Source organism: Ailuropoda melanoleuca, chromosome 3 (assembly GCF_002007445.2).
Source record: "Ailuropoda melanoleuca isolate Jingjing chromosome 3, ASM200744v2, whole genome shotgun sequence".
In the NCBI taxonomy this organism is placed as follows: Eukaryota; Metazoa; Chordata; class Mammalia; order Carnivora; family Ursidae; genus Ailuropoda; species Ailuropoda melanoleuca.
The window spans coordinates 57244657-57261595 of NC_048220.1; the positions used below are offsets into that span (position 1 = coordinate 57244657).

At 39.5% G+C, this 16939-nt stretch overlaps 1 long non-coding RNA gene across 1 annotated transcript; it reads left to right on the forward strand.

The window, feature by feature from the left end:
• Positions 1–626: 626 nt before the first annotated feature.
• LOC117801527 lies at positions 627–12591 on the forward strand. The gene is made up of 3 exons (XR_004624124.1): positions 627–686; positions 12271–12383; positions 12551–12591. It is a non-coding gene; the product is annotated as an uncharacterized LOC117801527 (long non-coding RNA).
• Positions 12592–16939: the final 4348 nt, after the last annotated feature.

The following is a 16939-nucleotide window of genomic DNA, read 5'->3' on the forward strand; positions in this document are numbered from 1 at the left end:
CCTCGAAGCCAAAGTAATTCAAACAACCAGTGTGACCTTTTAAATAGGAGTCTTTTCTCTGTCTCTTGGAAAACAATTGAAGGGGTTTCACTATATTAGTGGGATTTTCCCCTTTTTTTCTAGTCTTCAAAAGATTTTTCTTTCATCTTCTTTTCTTTCTCCCCAGCTACAAAATATGCTCATTACGGGGCTATCTGTCAGCTATAAAAGGGAGGAGACTCCTTCTATTCCAGCAGGTATGAATCTCAATAGCGGCTTTCATCTCCNTCCAGCTACAAAATATGCTCATTACGGGGCTGTCAGCTATAAAAGGGAGGAGACTCCTTCTATTCCAGCAGGTATGAATCTCAATAGCGGCTTTCATCTCCAGGGAGTTCACTTCTGCTCTATTCAATAAAACACAACACTTCAGTTATCACAGTCATTAGGAAGAAGCAGGGCTGGAAGAAGGAAAGCCTTCATTTATTTTAGTGTCATATATAATTGTACTGTTTATTTCCCCAATGGGCTCTACACATTTCTGCTTTTTTTTTTTTTCTCTCAGAATATTTCTGAAGGAAAGCTCCTCATGAAGGACAATGCAAACTAAGCAGCAGCAGCAGCAGCAGCAACAACAATAACAACAACAAAAACAAAAACACCCCTTCAGGAACCAAAGTAGTTCTAGTACCCGGCAATTAGCACGAGTAAGTGAGGGGATGCCATTCACCTCTAACTGAACCAAATCCCCCTGAATATCACTGTCACTTTATTTATTATCTTTACCCCTCAACTAATGGGAAGCTTATTTGATGAGCCAAGTTTGCCTATGGCACAGCACGAAAGGGATTTATGTTTGATAACTTTAAAGGGCTACAAGTCTCTGTGGACTGTAGATAGGACCGATAAAAGATATAAAATGCATGTTCTGAAGCTATAGTCAGAATTCCAGTATTACACTGGCACATGAAAACCAAGCTCAATTAATTACTTTAACCAACCATCCCTTGTTTAAGAAACTATATGTATATATATATATATATATATATATATATATATGAAGTTGCAATTAGCTAAAAGTGCAAAATATCCTGAAAATTATTAGTGTTAGGTCTGTAGAGAAGGGGATTTCAGTGGCTTACCCTGAAACGGTAAGGTCACCAAGGTCACCCATATCCTGGTCCCTTAGATGTCTGTGAGCTATGTGATAAGCCATCAGCTGATCCTAACTGATATTAATTCAGATGACTCAATGGAATCATATCATCTAAGAGATTTTTTAAAGGTTTTATTTACTTATTTCAGCAAGAGAGAGAGAGTGCGCACACACAGGAGTGGGGGGAGGGAGGGGCAGAGAGAGAAGCAGATTTCCCACTGAGCAGGGACTCTGGGATCATGTCCTGAGCTGAAGGCAGACACTTAACTGACTGAGCCACCCAGGCACCCCTCATCTGAGACATTTTAATCAGAAGAAACCCCAAAACCCATGCTGTTTGGCAATTTTTAACCTAGGGTTCAGAGCCTCCTGAATTAATAAGCATAATCATTTATAGGTATATGCATACTTAAGGAAGAGGATTCTTATGCCTTATCAGCTTTCCTAAGAGATTGATGACTCAAGGAAATGTAAAAATTATTAATCTAGTTCTTCTTCATCTCTGCAAGAACTTGCTATATAATAAGGCTGTATTTTTTCTTAATTTCTAAGCTAATCCATCAGTCGATGATCACTCAGCACACAGTCAGCTAGTATTATGTGACATTGTCCACATATAGCTTGTTTCAGTGTATTTAATGAACAGAGTCAGAAACTTTGCAACACAGAGTAAAATTTTCTCTAACTAGCCCTTGGTCTCGTAGGTCAATTGCTTTATTATAGCCATAGAGATCAACAAGACCATTTTCATTCTTCAGAAATCAAAACGGTTTCTCATTGAATATCTATTCTATATGTAAAATATAATCAAAAACTAATTTTTATATACTTTTCATATTTTTTCAGTGTATTTCTAAGGTGTCAGAGCTATAATTCCTACTCTTTATAAACTGAAACCGGAAATGTGAATTTCGATGAGGAGTGAACTAGAAACCTGTAAAGATTATGGATGACATGTGCTCCATATGGAAAACATTGTTCAAAATTCAAATTGTACCTTTCAAGTGTCTCTCACATCTCAACATGGTTTTGTTTTTCTAATATAAAAAGGTCAAATCACGGGTATTAGGTGTCTTTTGCCTAGATTTGACGTCCTACAGTACCAGGAATCTTTTTTTGATTTTGTTTTTGCACTTCTATTTCTTGTGGTGTTGGTTTACTCCTCATCTCTCTCCCAACTCCCTCTCCCTTTCCTGCTCAGCCTTCCCTACCAGAGAAAGAGAATTAAAGCTTGCTATGCCATGCAAAAGTAAACCAAAGTAAACTATTCTGACAATTATGTGGAAAACAACAAAAGCAATTAAGTAATTACGATCAAACATCAGAGACTCTCAGTCATCTGAAAATGAGGGAGAGGAAAAATCTTACTTTTTAAATTTATGTAAAATATACAAGGCAAAGAAATAGATTTTAGTAGGTAGCCACAAGTGGTGGTAGAATTTCCTCCAGATCTACTCAAGAAAAGGCTGCATGTCTCGTTTAGTTGCAACTATTTCCCTGGCAAGAAGAGAGTGGAGTTATAAGTGCCTCTTACTCTGTGTAAATGTGTACCACTGATTTAAAAACTGATGGTGTTCAGTGCATCACTTTCTTTTTTCAGTAATGCTTCCATTTATCTAGAGTACATAACTCAATGGTATATGACGTGAAGAGGTCTGACCCTGGTGTGAAACCATTGAGGTCTCAGCCAGGAGCCACCACTTACCAACACCGACTAGTCAGTCAGTCTCATGAAGCTTCAATTTATTTATCACAAAATGGCAACAGTAGTGGCAACTACTTTGTAGACGTATTGTGAGGTTTTAATAAGATCATCAATATAAAGCAAAATGACGCACTTTAAGTTTGCCTTCATCACAATTAGTAGTAGATATTTTTTTAATTTTTAAAAAAGATTTTATTTATTTATTTGAGCTAGAGAGCGAGTGAGAGAGAATGAGCGTGGGGGGGTGGGGCAGTGGGGGGCGCAGAGGGAGAGGGAGGAGCAGAGTCCCCACTGAGCAGGGAGCCTGATGTGGGACTTGATGCCAGGACCATAACCCAAGCCAAAGGCAGACGCTTAACCAACTGAGCACATGAGTACTATTATTTTTATTATTATTAAGCTCCGTGCCTTCAGTTCTTGCACAGAAAGCACTGTCCGGTGCCCCTCTTCTTGAGGTTGCAACTTCAGGTGTTTTCCATCTTAACATTCTTCTGTACTAGTGGTTCTCATACTTTCGCCTGCATCAGAGTCACCTAGATGGCTTGTAAAAAACACCGATTACTGGACTCTGTTCGCAGTTTCTGAATTCAAAGGTCTGGGGTGGGCCCAAGATAGCATTTCTTTCTTTTTTTTTTTTTTAATGTTTTTTTATTATATTATGTTAGTCACCATACAGTACATCCCTGGTTTCTGATGTAAAGTTCAATGATTCATTAGTTGCTTATAACACCCAGTGCACCATGCAATACGTGCCCTCCTTACTACCCATCACCAGCCTATCCCATTCCCCCACCCCCTCCCCGCTGAAATCCTCAGTTTGTTTCTCAGAGTCCATAGTCTCTCATGATTCATTCCCCCTTCTGATTACCCCCCCTTTCTTTATCCCTTTCTTCTCCTACCGATCTTCCTAGTTCTTATGTTCCACAGATGAGAGAAACCATGATAATTGTCTTTCTCTGCTTGACTTCTTTCACTTAGCATTATCTCCTCCAGTGCCGTCCATGTTGCAGCAAATGTTGTCCAAGATAGCATTTCTAACAAGTTTCCAGATGGTAATGATGCTGCTAGTCAGGGATCATACTTTGAGCACCAATGTTCTAAATCAAGGTTGGCAAACTTTTTCTGTAAAGCATTAGATAGGAAATATGTCAAAAGCAGCCCTGGACAATATGTAGACAAATGAGTGTGGCTGTGTTTTAGTCATTTACTTATACACACTGACGTTTGAATTTCATATAATTTTCTCATCATGAAATATTTTTATATGTTTGGCCATTAAAACATAGAAAAGCCATTCTTAGCTTGTGGGTCATGTAGAAATAGGCTGTGGGCCATAGAGGGTCAGTTCCTGCTCTATGGAGACTCAAGTGTTTCTCACCTGCCCAGTCTGAGGCAGAATCATCTACCGTCCTCCCTGGCTCAGCCTGAGCCCAGTGGTTTACTCACTACCAGTAGGAGTCTTAACAGCAGCTTGTCATAACTGCTAGGGAGCCAGCCTGCCTGTTACTGTCAGTCCTAGAAAGTGCCGTTCCTGTTATTCTAGCTTTTTAGCTTCAGCCTCAGCCTGTCTTACAGCACATACTTTGGTATATGTAAAAGCATCAGTTGTCTCTTTAGCACTGATGTCCTTCTGGCCAGTGCACGCTGATTTTCCTCCACTGTAATTTCCTCCACTGGTACTGGCCTGGTGATTTGGGCTGGTTAGGCTAATCAGAGCGTCTGATTTCCCGTGGTCACAGGCATTGTTTGAGAAATGGGAACAAGACGTTGTCCAGGCCAATGAAATGTGAAGGAATTTTTGCTAGAAAATTACTCAAAGGAGTTGACCTGCTCTTCCTCAATAGCTACGAAAGAGACCTTTTCTTTTGTTGTGGACTATATGCTGAGGGAGCAAATTCTGGAATGGCTGCAGGCATTACTGCTCTGATGAAAGAAGTAAGGCTAAGGCAATATAAAAAATGTGAAGGTTGGAGCTGAGAAAACTATGCATAAACAAGTAGGGTCCTAGTCACAGTTCTAGATCACACCTCTGGATCAAGCCGCACCTGAATCTATTGGATTACTCAGGACTCTTCGGTTATTGGAGTCAGTATATTCTTTTTTACTGATAAAAAAAAAAAAGATTAAGAGGAATATTTTCTCTTACCTGAACTTGAAATCATCCCAGCAAATGGAATGAGTGTCATCTGGAATTAACTCAATGGAAAAGAAAAGTAGAGAAGGGTCAGGATATTTATATTCTTGTTTTCAGATGGACCAATTAATTACTAACTGCATCTCTGAAATACTCCAAGCCTTCAGGTCAAATGCGGGGAGTGGGTTAGGCTCGTGGTTTTTAAACATTTTTAATGAGTGAAGCCCTTTCTTCAAATGAAGTCTTACACAGAATCCAAACGGGAGCCCAAAGTGCTGACCGTTTCCTCTCTTCTGTGACTTCAAGGAAAGTTTAAAAATTGTCAGTGGTGTCGAGGATCACAGTTTGAAAATAAATGAAAGTTGTGATCTGGTGGCTGGAATTAGACTCCAAAACATAGTTCTGGTGTTCAAGAAACATGAGTTCCAACCCAAACTCTGCTGCATTCATCCTTTATGTGACCATGGATAAGTAAGTAAAAGATCTCTAAGCTTCATTTTTTTTTTCATCTGTAAATGGAATAATAAAAGCACCTATCCCTTTGCATGGTATCCAAGACTAGGAAATAGTGCAGTGAAGTTCCTGGTACGGTGCCTGCCGCTATGAGTACTCAAATGTTAACTGTGATGAAGGCTCTTATGAAAGTATTTGATGAGTCTATTGTATCAAAAGGCTGTTTGGGGGAGTGGATGGATTGTCAAGGCAAGCTGGCGGGAATTATAAGCATCCTTTGATTTCCTTTCGTATACTGGATCTCATTTTAGAAAGATGACCTATCACTTATCTAGAAACATCTGAACACTTTGAGGAATCTTCCAAGAACCCTGTCCTTACTAAAAGGACATGAATACACACAGAGTGCTTGGCAAATAAGCATAATTATGACTAGAGTCCAAAGTAGCATAGATAGCATTTTAGTCTTATCTTGAGGAGTTTTCCAAGTTTAAAAGCATCACTTAACTGCTGCTTAACTTCATCCTGTCCCTGTCCTACATAGAAGATGTGAAACATTCAGCCAGCTACCTGTTCTGGAAGAGGTAGGGGCACAGTGAGCCCTTCCTGGATTCTCTACTAGGAAATAATACTGTCCAACTGTGAATTTCCCTGGATAATTTGCATGTCCTTGAACACTGGTTTGCTCCCCAAACGGAGTGTGTTTGGAATGGCTATTTTATTTTTTATTTATTTTTAAAGATTTTACTTATTTGAGAGAAAGAGTTAGCACGAGTGGGGCAGGGAGGGGCAAAGGGAGAGGGAGAAGCAGGCCCCCCTCTGAGCAGGGAGCCTGACTCGGAGCTCAATCCCAGGGCCCTGAGATCATGACCTGAGCAGACGCTTAACTGACTGAGCCACCCAGGCACCCCTGAAAACAAAATTCTGTTAATTTAAGAAAATTTTATTTATTTATTTATTTATTTATTTATTTATTTATTTATTTATTTTAAGAAAGAAAGGAGTAGGAAAGTTACTGGAAAGCTTTTGAGGATTTTCATGTGCATCTCACAGAATGCTACCTTTGATGCACCTTAACTCCACTTAACTCCAAGCCTCACTGTCTCTCCAAACCAGAGTTTAAATACCTGGGGGAAAGAATATGATTGTCTACATTGACCAGGGGTCGTCCATACCTGGACGAATCAGCCCCATGTGGGACTGTTTTCAGAAAAGAGGGAACACTGAGTTGGGTTGGCATTCCAAAAGGATCCAGTTCAGGAAACTTGTGCCTGTACACATCACTCAAACATGCATGAGCTCCGTGAAAGTGCCAGAGTTGAGGACAAGAATGTAAGTTCCACGGAAGGAGGAAGTCTATTTTTTGTTGTTGTTGAATTCAATCAGACGAATATGTTTTGTTGCTGAGGGAAAATTCAGTACTAAGGGTACATCTGCATTTTGATGGTCAGGCCACACCAGATGCCTCATTGCCTTGATGTTCAGTACTTTGTATCTATTGAACTGGCAGGAAGATAGGAGATGTTTAAGATGTTCTTTAGGGACTGGGTGACATTAGCGATAGGTACTTGGTGACTTCAAGAAGGTCACCTTGGAGCCTCATACTTATCTAGAGAAACCAGTATCACATATGGTCACCAACAGCAATCACAACTGCTGCTTATTCACAAAATTGGCCTGCCCCTAAGTCCGTTTTGCCATGCGAGTCGCAATATAATAACTGGCTCATTTCTAAGTCTATCAGGATTCTCCAGTGAACGACCCTGGAACTCTCCCCAGCAACAAGCAAGGTGGATTTCATTCCAATGGTGGAGGGAGCAGATGCAGCTGAACTCAATTTCCCATGGGAACTTGGATCCCTAAAGTCCCCAGATGCCAGGCAGCTTGTAACTCCTGTTATTGCCCGAAACAACTAATGGCTTATTTTGCTTGGCAGCTGAGTCCAAAACATGTATTCCTCCAACCAATGTTGCTCTCATACCTGACTAATAAAAAGGGGGCAACAGGGGGCAAGGTCCCTTCCTGGAGCGTGGTCCTATGTGCTAGCTATGACACCAGCCCAACCATGCCTGTCTGAAGAATGTGGAGTAAGTAGTTCCTCATGGTCCGGCTCACCTTCATGCCTCCACATTCTCATCTTCTTCAAATCGTGCCACTTATGTTAAATTCTAGACTTCCTGTCCAACACATAGCTGTCTGTGCCTAGCATCACATTTAGGAAGGTTAAAGAAGTCAAGAGACTAGAGGGAGAATCCGACTAGATTTGCCCCAAATTTCTGTTTTTTTTTTCCTACAGGGGTGTCAGAGTAATGATTGTTGAAATTTGTAAGAGAAAAAAGTGGTGTTTGGCAGAAAATTGTGCTGATGTTTGTCTTGTTTTGTTTTGAAGGAGTTTAGCTCTTGCTTATGGGATGTGTGTGAGCAGGGATTGAATATCTTCATAAGTAAGAGTGTTCCTTCCTTTCCACTTCACATATATTTGATTCCAGTATATCTTTGGGTAGGAGGATGAGAGAACAGCATATCCGCTCAGGGTTCTGTGTAGAGCCAGAGCAAAGGTCTCACCAGTGTGATCATCTCATTGTCATTATTCTGGAAAAATGATGTTGCCTCCTTTTTTCCTGCTACATAGCCCCAGTCTCCAAATTCCTATTCTGATTTAATTTCCACTTGCCAGGTGTTCCACTTCTTTGCAATCTACTGGAGCTTTATCGAAGGGAGTGGGAAAGCATGACTGGGCACTTCGGATGAATATTTGGTGTTTTGATGGCTGTTTAGCATTTGAACCCTCTTATGGTAGGACCCTTTCTCAGCTTCGGAAGTCAAAAGGGTGAGACACTTGCTCTACTCATCCCTTTGGCAGCTAGGGCAGTATCACAAGGGTTGAACTTGACCAATAGGAATTATCACTAGAATAAATTAACATATTAGGCCCATTTCTTCATCACATTCTGTGTCCATGTCCAAGAGCTACGTGACTTCACGGCTCTTCTCATTAGATGTGCAGTGTTTGTCACTGGCCACTTGATATTGGGCTTGTCAATAGAACTTGTATTTGCTGATGGAATGTAGGTAGATTTGATATGGCAGAGGTTTGAAATGTACTTATATGGTTTGGTATGCTATCTTGAACTTCTGCCATCGCCATGAGAAGAAAGGTCAGGCAGCTCACTGATCCAATCAGAATAAGAGATAAGGATTGAAATGGAACCCAACCTGAAGTCTGGAGCCAAGTACAACCAAGTGCAGCTTACATCAGCTGCTCTCAGCTCACCCACATCCAAATAAGCAAAAATAAACTATTGCTGTTTTTAATAAAGTCATGGAATTTTGGAGTGGTTTCGTTATGCGGCTCTGGTATGGCAGCAGTTGACCAAGACAATCTTGGGACTATGAATTTGCAGCACATGATGCATGGAAGCAGAGAAAGTGAAGAATTTATGCTGTCTACAGAGATACCACCTGCAGGACCATCTGACATGGTGCTAATGACAAGGCCCAGGGTTCAGCAGCGGCATCAGTTTGGCTGAGGTTTCAGCTCCCCGGCTCCCCCATTTTTTTCTGTGGTTTCCCAGCCTTCTGAGTTATTCTATAAGATAACCAGTATCCTTAGGAGATAACTAATATCCTTCCAATAAATTTGTTTTCTGCGTCATCTGGTCTGGGCCAGGATGTGTTGTTTGCAAATAAGAACCCTGTCTGAATCAGCCCTTATATTTCACTGGAAGTGGAGGATTTAGAAAAGCAGAGAGTGAAACCGGCGAGTAGTGGAAGAAGCAGGGTCATTGGTCCATGAGTCCACAATTCCGGGGGCGTGGGGCGCCCGGGTGGCTCAGCCATTAGGCATCTGCCTTCGGCTCAGGTCATGATCCCAGGACCCTGGGATTGAGCCCCGCATCGGGCTCCCTGCTCAGCGGGAAGCCTGCTTCTCCCTCTTCCTCTGCCCCTGCTTGTGTTCCCTCTCTCGCTGTCTCTCTCTCTGTCAAATCAGTAAATAAATTCTTATAAACAAAACAAAACTTAAAAAACAATTCTGGTGGTGTGGTGTGCAGGAGAATGTCTGTGCATTGTGAGGCAGGCTTTTTATTTTATGCCTCTGAGAATGTTCAACAGTTCCTACTTTCACAGAGAGCACGTGAGTAATGGGGTTGGTCAGTAGGCTATCTTTCAAAAGGAGTGATCAAAGTTTTCAATCAGTAAGCTCTGTCCATCAACAATCCTAAAACTAATAGATTATGCCTCATAGACACTTCTATTCCTTATCTAATTGTTAATACTTAGACGTCTTTTTGATATGCTAAAAACTCCTAGTGAGGAAGATGGAATATGTCATCAGAGAAGAAAGACTTCAGTCATTAGCCACAACTCCTATGTAATGGGCTTCTTCAACATGCCATCCATTATAGATGGTTTTATATTTATATTATAGGTTTTATTACAGAAAAAAATTTTTTAAACGTCTAAAGCCATGTACAACTACTGTAAAATCACTTATGCACAGTTTTTTTTTAACTAAGACTTGTCAAATATTTCATTTTTTCTAAAGCCTCAAAGCATACATAATTGAATGGTGTAATAAATACCAAATAAATACCAAATTCTCCAGTGTTTTCTAAGGTATGTAAAGTGAATGGAGATATGTTTGCCATTATTGTCATAAAGCAGAGAATTGGGAATATTTATGAAGTTGACGTCCTTGTGCCATGTAATCTCAGATAGATGCATTTCATTTCATTTAAGGTAGAAGAGAATTGAGTTTCATCGCTCAGAAAATGAACTCATTTACTTGGCATTAGTTTTTTATTCAACCCAAGACATTTATTTCTGGAACTTGGATCACACTTACTCTACTGTGTATGTAAAACATTCACTGACAAGTATATACATTTTAAGTTTATTATCTTTTGCCTTTACACAAAACCCTTGGCAGACTATTCTTAATGCATATATGTTAGAGATAACAGAGTCTGTTTCTTGTCAGTTCTAAATTTAAATGATTTACTTTCTTGATGGTTGAAAATGCTTGAAGTCAGGGCATTAGGGGTAAATCAGTCCATTTGTTCTTCTTCAAAGAATTAGGAATTTACATGACAGATGAAAGTTTACTAAATACTGTTCACAAAGGCAAATAAGGAGTGACCACCCTTAAATACTTTAAGTTCATTTGAAACATCTAGTTTGAGAAGCAAGTGGGAAAACGGGGAGATAAAAAAAAGGAATTGGAGATAAAAATGACAAAGACCTTTCATATTCTCATGGGAATGAAACAAAGAGGAAAAAAATCAATAAAGCAAGTTGCATCAAGAGCCTGATGGTCTGAAAATAACAAGCACAAGAAAGAAAGTAGAGCATGAAATTCAAATGTCTGTTCTTAGCATTTATTTTATCTTAGATCTTTACCATAAAAACATGAGTTTAAAAAAGTAAAAGGAAATAAAAACCATCATTATTCCTACCTCCTAGAGAAAGCCATTATTAGCATGTTGGTATGCGTTTTTTATAGCTCTCTTTTTATAAATGTGTGTGTGTGTGTGTGTGTGCATGCACAAATATAGGATTTTTTTGTACCAAAGAATCACATTTTATAGTGTTTTTATAACATGATTTCATCACTTAATATATTGTGTACATCTCTTCATGTCAAAAATATACTTCAATATACATTTAATGGCTGCACAAACATTTCATTTTGTAGAAAAAACAAATGAATTCTACCAATATTTTCTGTCAGTTTCCTTTCCACTACTTCCATTATTAAAATGAAGCTATAGCCTCCCTGCACCCTGAATGACTGAAAACTGTAGAATTGATGGTGTCAGGAGATAGATGGCTTTCTGGTATCAGGCTCTTGCATCCAGAGGTGCTTTGCTTAGTCTGAATGTTCTATAGCGTGCCCACAGCCTCGGCTCACTTTTCCAGCTCCGGTGTCTGCTTTTATTCTGTCTCTCTCTCAGATGCTTCCTTTCTTTTGCCCAGCCTGGGGAACATCTCTGTTCTGCTCCGTGTCCTGAAATGTTGAGTAGAACTGGATTCAAATACGGTGCTTCAGTGCTGGTCCCCTTGCCTAATGCATGTGATACTTAGTCGAAGACATGGTGGTAGGGGAGGGAATGACTTAAAATGCCTTGTGCCCTCGCTATTAAAGGTCGATAAAATATGAATGTTAAGCTTCTTAAGGGTATGATTTTAGTTTGCAAGTAGAGGTGGAGTGGAGAGAAATTTCTAAGTGCCTTTGAAATAATGAGCAGTAAATAGTCAAGTCTTGTGCCTACATGTGCTTCTTATCCTAAACAAAAGACCTGTGCATGCAGAGCTAAGTAGAAACTTGGGATATCCATTTCACTAAAAAAAAAAAAAAAAAAAAAATGCAATCTTAGAAGACACTGATGTGATTTGTGCTGTGCTGTGCTGTCCTTTAAATGTATCATTTCTGAAGAGGAGACAATGTAATTGTCCAGTACCAGGCTATAGGTTGAATAAATTGTTGTATTCTATAGTGGTATACTTCCCAATTATTAAAAAATGGTATAATTGCAAAAATCTATAATTTGTGTAAAGATGTCCATGTTCAATGGGGAGGCTATAAAATAGCGTGTACTATTTTTTTATCCCATTTTGTAAAAATAAATTATGTATGTTTTATCTTTACATCAATATCTTTACATAGATCATTAATGGTGGTCATTTCGGACTGGTAAGATTACTGGAAACCTTTCTTTTTTGTGTATTTGCATTTTCTAAATTTTCTTTAATTCAAAGATTTAAATTTTGTAGCAAGAAAAAACATTTTTAATCATTTCTAGGTATGAGACTAAAGGTACTATGGAATTTTGTCTCCCACAGGATTCTGAAGGGCTTCATTGCACCATCTCTCAAGCCCAGGGCTTGTCATTCAGACGTCACCATCCTCTTAGAAAGAAGAATAAACAGTGGAAAATAGGAGCCTCTCTTGTCCAGTGAGTCATACTGTGCTAGGCTGGGTAGAGATAAGGGGCAGCTACGTGAGCATATGACCTTGGATCATAATGAGTAAAAACTTATTGCGGAGAGTAGGGGAAAGTGACAAGCAATTAAAAGCCTAGAAGTAATTTTCTTCCTATTGTTTCTCCTTTTCTTTTTTCAGGTTGATGTGGATATTTCCCCGTGCATGGTGTAGCCAGTGGGTGAGTTGATTCTTGCTGATATTCACAGCTAAGGTTAATCTCAGGATTAGGGAAAGAAAGGGGTAGCAAGCACATGCCCCTGAATGTTTCCTATTGAAGCAACCACTCTTGTTATCACACAGTGTTTCCTGCAACTCTTCAAAAAGACTGAAGTGAGCCCACACATAATTTCTGGCAAGGTAATGTCCTGGGCACATTGCACCAAGTAGAACTTCCAACCACAGTGGGATTTCCGGGAACATGCCTGAAAAAACACACAAGTGAATTACCATTCTGTAAGAGCTCTTTGTCCGCATTTAAGCAACTACTGAGAAAGCCAAGTAGGGGTTCATTGAAGAACGACTTCACTAAACTATAAATACAGGACAGCCATTGGTTTTCAGAGCTGAAAATCTTTCAGGCATCTTCTAACCCAAACCCTTGGGAAATGAGACTTGCCCCAAAGTTCTGGATCTATCATTCTCCCACCACTTACCCCTTAGGTAGACAGAAAAGGAGAACAGCACTCACTTTCTTAGGCTGGAGTTCTATTCCTCATTCATATATTTTTTATAAGGCCTTTTGCCATTTGTGCCATAACTGCGACTATATAAACTTCAGTGGAAGAAAGAAGTGGGAGTAGGAAGTGTAACATGACCCATCCCTACATTATGTGCACAAAAATACTAAATAGGTTGCATTGTGTGATATTGTCCCCTTTAAAAGGAAATTAGACGTAAGAATTGAGTATATTTAGTCTTAAATCTCAACAACTTTCTTTTCTGAGACCCAATTTCTCTACATTTCCGTGACTAATTAAAAGATGACAAATCTAGATGGAGCAGGAAAAGTCCCTGTGGAATAGAGAGTGTAAATATGCTGGAGTAGAAGGGAAGCTTCTGAAGCATTAGTGACATATGAGTCAGGTTCTGTCAGGTCTGCCAACCGGACCAGCACCAACTCACGAGTACCTTCCAATGACCACTTATTTCCTTGTAACTCCATTGGGTGTGATATTGCAGAGTGTCCAAGACCATCGATCATTTTGCTGGACTTCTTCACAGCCCTTCTGCTTCCTGGCTGAGTTATTTATGTAACATTATTCCACATGGGAAAGCCCAGCTGTTAAAGTTTTAAAATCAGGAATAAGAACACATTTTTATTAGATCTTTCATCTTGTCTACAGCATGTTTTTCTTGGCTTAAATAATGATAATAGCATGCTAGCTTCTCCACCATAACTCATTTGCCTGTACATGCCTTTGGAGGGGAGAGCTGCCCTTGTTGTACTTCTGGGGTTCCAAAATGGGGCAGATAGCAAACTGAATATGAAATCAGTGTGTGGGATTGTATAATCACCTGGTGAGTTTGAAGTCATACACCTGGGGGAAGTACGGCAGAGGTAAAAACACTAGAACTGAGTTACATATTGGTGGGAGCAAGATGGGGATATGAGAGAAAAAGAGTTTAGGGGATTAGAAAGTTTTGATCATAGAACAGTTGTACTATTTACAAAAATAGGGAAACCCAGAAAGAGGAGGAGGAGGGTTAGAAGAGAAGACGAAGAACATTGTTTGTCATATGCAGTTGGAGTTGCTGGGGAGAGATCCAGGTAAAAGGGTCTTAGAGCGCATGATGACCTCGTGATGCATCAACTTGGTTAGGCTAACCTACATTTCCTAGAATTCCCTTCCCTGTAAGGTTCTGGTGAGAACGGGCCACAGGAGAGTCTTGTGTGAAATTCGGAGGGCAGAGGCAAAGCAGTGGCCCTCTTATTAGCTCATGCATGTTGTCACACATATGCTGATGAACTTGTTAGTGTGAGGGGCCAGCCGGGCCTACAACTGCTCTTACCTTTCCTTTAGCTTCTCTGACTCTTGTGCCACATGTGTATTTTTTGCTCTGAGATGGTCACTGGCTTCTTTCTGCAGGATATCCACAGCCCCCAGATCAGAGCAGCAGGTGACGTGGGTTTTCAGCCCATTTTCAGCCCTTCCTTCTTGACTGCCCTGTGGATTTCCAGCTCTAATATGGCAAATACATTAGCCCTACAGGGACTGCTATACCTGCTCCAGTTGGGGAAGGTCAAATCCTCTGCATGAGCTGGCCGGCTTTTTCTGTGGTTCAAGGAACTGCGTTATTTGGTCTGTTTACACCATTCTTTGTCTTAGTAGTAATCTTTATGCCAGTTTCCTATCAATTTCTCCACCATGTCAATCCTCAAGTCCTTTCCCATCGACCCCAAGGACTGGCCTTCTCTGACCACTCCATCTAAATCATCCTTTGTTTTCTCCAATGTCCTTACCAGAGATTGTGTTTGCTTATGTAATTAATTTCTTGGTTAGTTGGTCTTCACAACTTGGGTTCTAGGACAGCAGATGTATTGATCTTGTTCCACACTGGACACCCTGAACCTAGCACTGTAGCTGGCACACGGCCAGTTCTCAAAGGATTCTTCTAGGAATGGAAAGGGTGAGATGGAGGACCCTACTTTGTGGGGTAGGAATGTCAAAGGGATTAGTTTTCCATTCCTTGAGGGGCAACGTATTATCCTGAGCTCTACCCCTATTTCTGTTCTTCATGTTCAGAAAACATCTCAGTAGTTCCCTATGTCCAATTTCTAAGTGTTAACAGATTCAATTACACTTCTTTGAAAAGATGCTTGTGATGGCTAATACTTAAAAAACAACTAGTATTGGAGTTGCCAGTAGTATGAATGCAATTTTACTTTGCGGGTATAGAATTGTGTCGCTATGTTATTTTGGCCTTCATTCACTTAGAGCTAAGAATGGGACCCATTAACAGAGATCTGAATGAGGTTTAGATTACTTATAAAACTTAATTTTCAGAAAACCCATCCAACTTTATTACCCTAGATTTTGTGTTCTACAGCCCTCTTAATTTCATATTGCAAACTTCTTAAACATATTTTACAAGTCGAAGTACACTCATCATTTCTCAAGATTAAATCAAGTTTCCATTTGTGAATAACACATTAGTTAAAAAGGAAGCGAAGAGTTTACTTATTAAATAAAATCAAAAGGAAAATGCTACCTTCTGGTTTTCAGGAGCCCTAATGAAATGTTGAGAGTATTCTATCTTTATAACTTTCAATTTCCAATGTAAAATCTTTTCGCGTTAAACTAAGCCTGCAGGTCACTCTTCTTTAACACTTCAAGACTGGAAATATTCCTTCTTCAATGCTGGCCTTCTTGAAATCCTTCATGCCTTAACGGTTCCTTACTTCTTCTTAAACAGTATCTTAGGACATCATTTTTGCAACATTTAGTCTAGACATAATACTTGATCAAAAATGTTGAAATGACTCATAAATTACATGTTTTGGCAATTTGGCTACAAACCCTCAATCACTATCCATTTGCTCCTAGGTTACTTCCCTTACCAAATAAAGCTCAAACAGTAGTGCCTGGTATTTTGCAGTTGAGTGTTCTCATCCTTCACACAGTGTGTGTGAAGTGATTTACCCTTATTTCCAATATTTATGCTTTTTTCCCCAGACAAATCTGTTATGGTTAAGGAGACTAATACAAACCCTCTGAATTGAAAACAGATTTTGCTTTCCCACTATGTTAAATCCAGTGGTCTCAAGAAAGCCATTTTGAATTGAGTCTTATCAGAAATTTAGTGATTTTTCTCTATAAAGTCTCAGATCAACTGGTAGTTCTGATGGAGCAGTGAGGGAGGTTTACAGTATACATTGAAAGAAATATACTGTTTTTCTATTCATACCTGAAATGGCTTTTGAGTTCAAAAATTAAAAAAAAATAGTTGTTCCAATTCATTTGGTTAAGTAAATCCTATCTAGTTGCAGGTGTAACAAATGTTTACCTGTGTCAATTCAGTGCTGGGAAGATAACAGTAGAAAGACCATGCTGTGCAAAGCAAGGCACATATTATATATAAACTTTTTCATGTTTCTTAATAAATGGTATAAGTTGGCTGAATAATTGATGGACACTGCTCACAGATTTTGGACTGAATGTTTGGGTATCAAGGCTCTTAGTGGAGGACAAGGTAAAAGTAACTGTCAACAATTAGTACTGTCACTTTCATTCAGAATCCAATTTCTACTCTAGCTGGGGGGCTGTGAATTAATGACTTCATATCTAAAGCAAGTCATTTAGGCTCTTGAGGGTTCACTCAGAGAAATGGCAATATAATACAACAGCTTTAAGATGCAAAACATAAAAAATTCCCCTGAAAGAATCTTGACGAGCCATGAATTAAAATGCACGTATAACAAACAGAAACATTTCTCTTTTCCCATCTTATTCAAAAGGTGCCAATTTCAATTTTTTAACCTCTTAAGAAACTGTTCTCACTCATCTGACAGACAAAATTGGGAGGCTC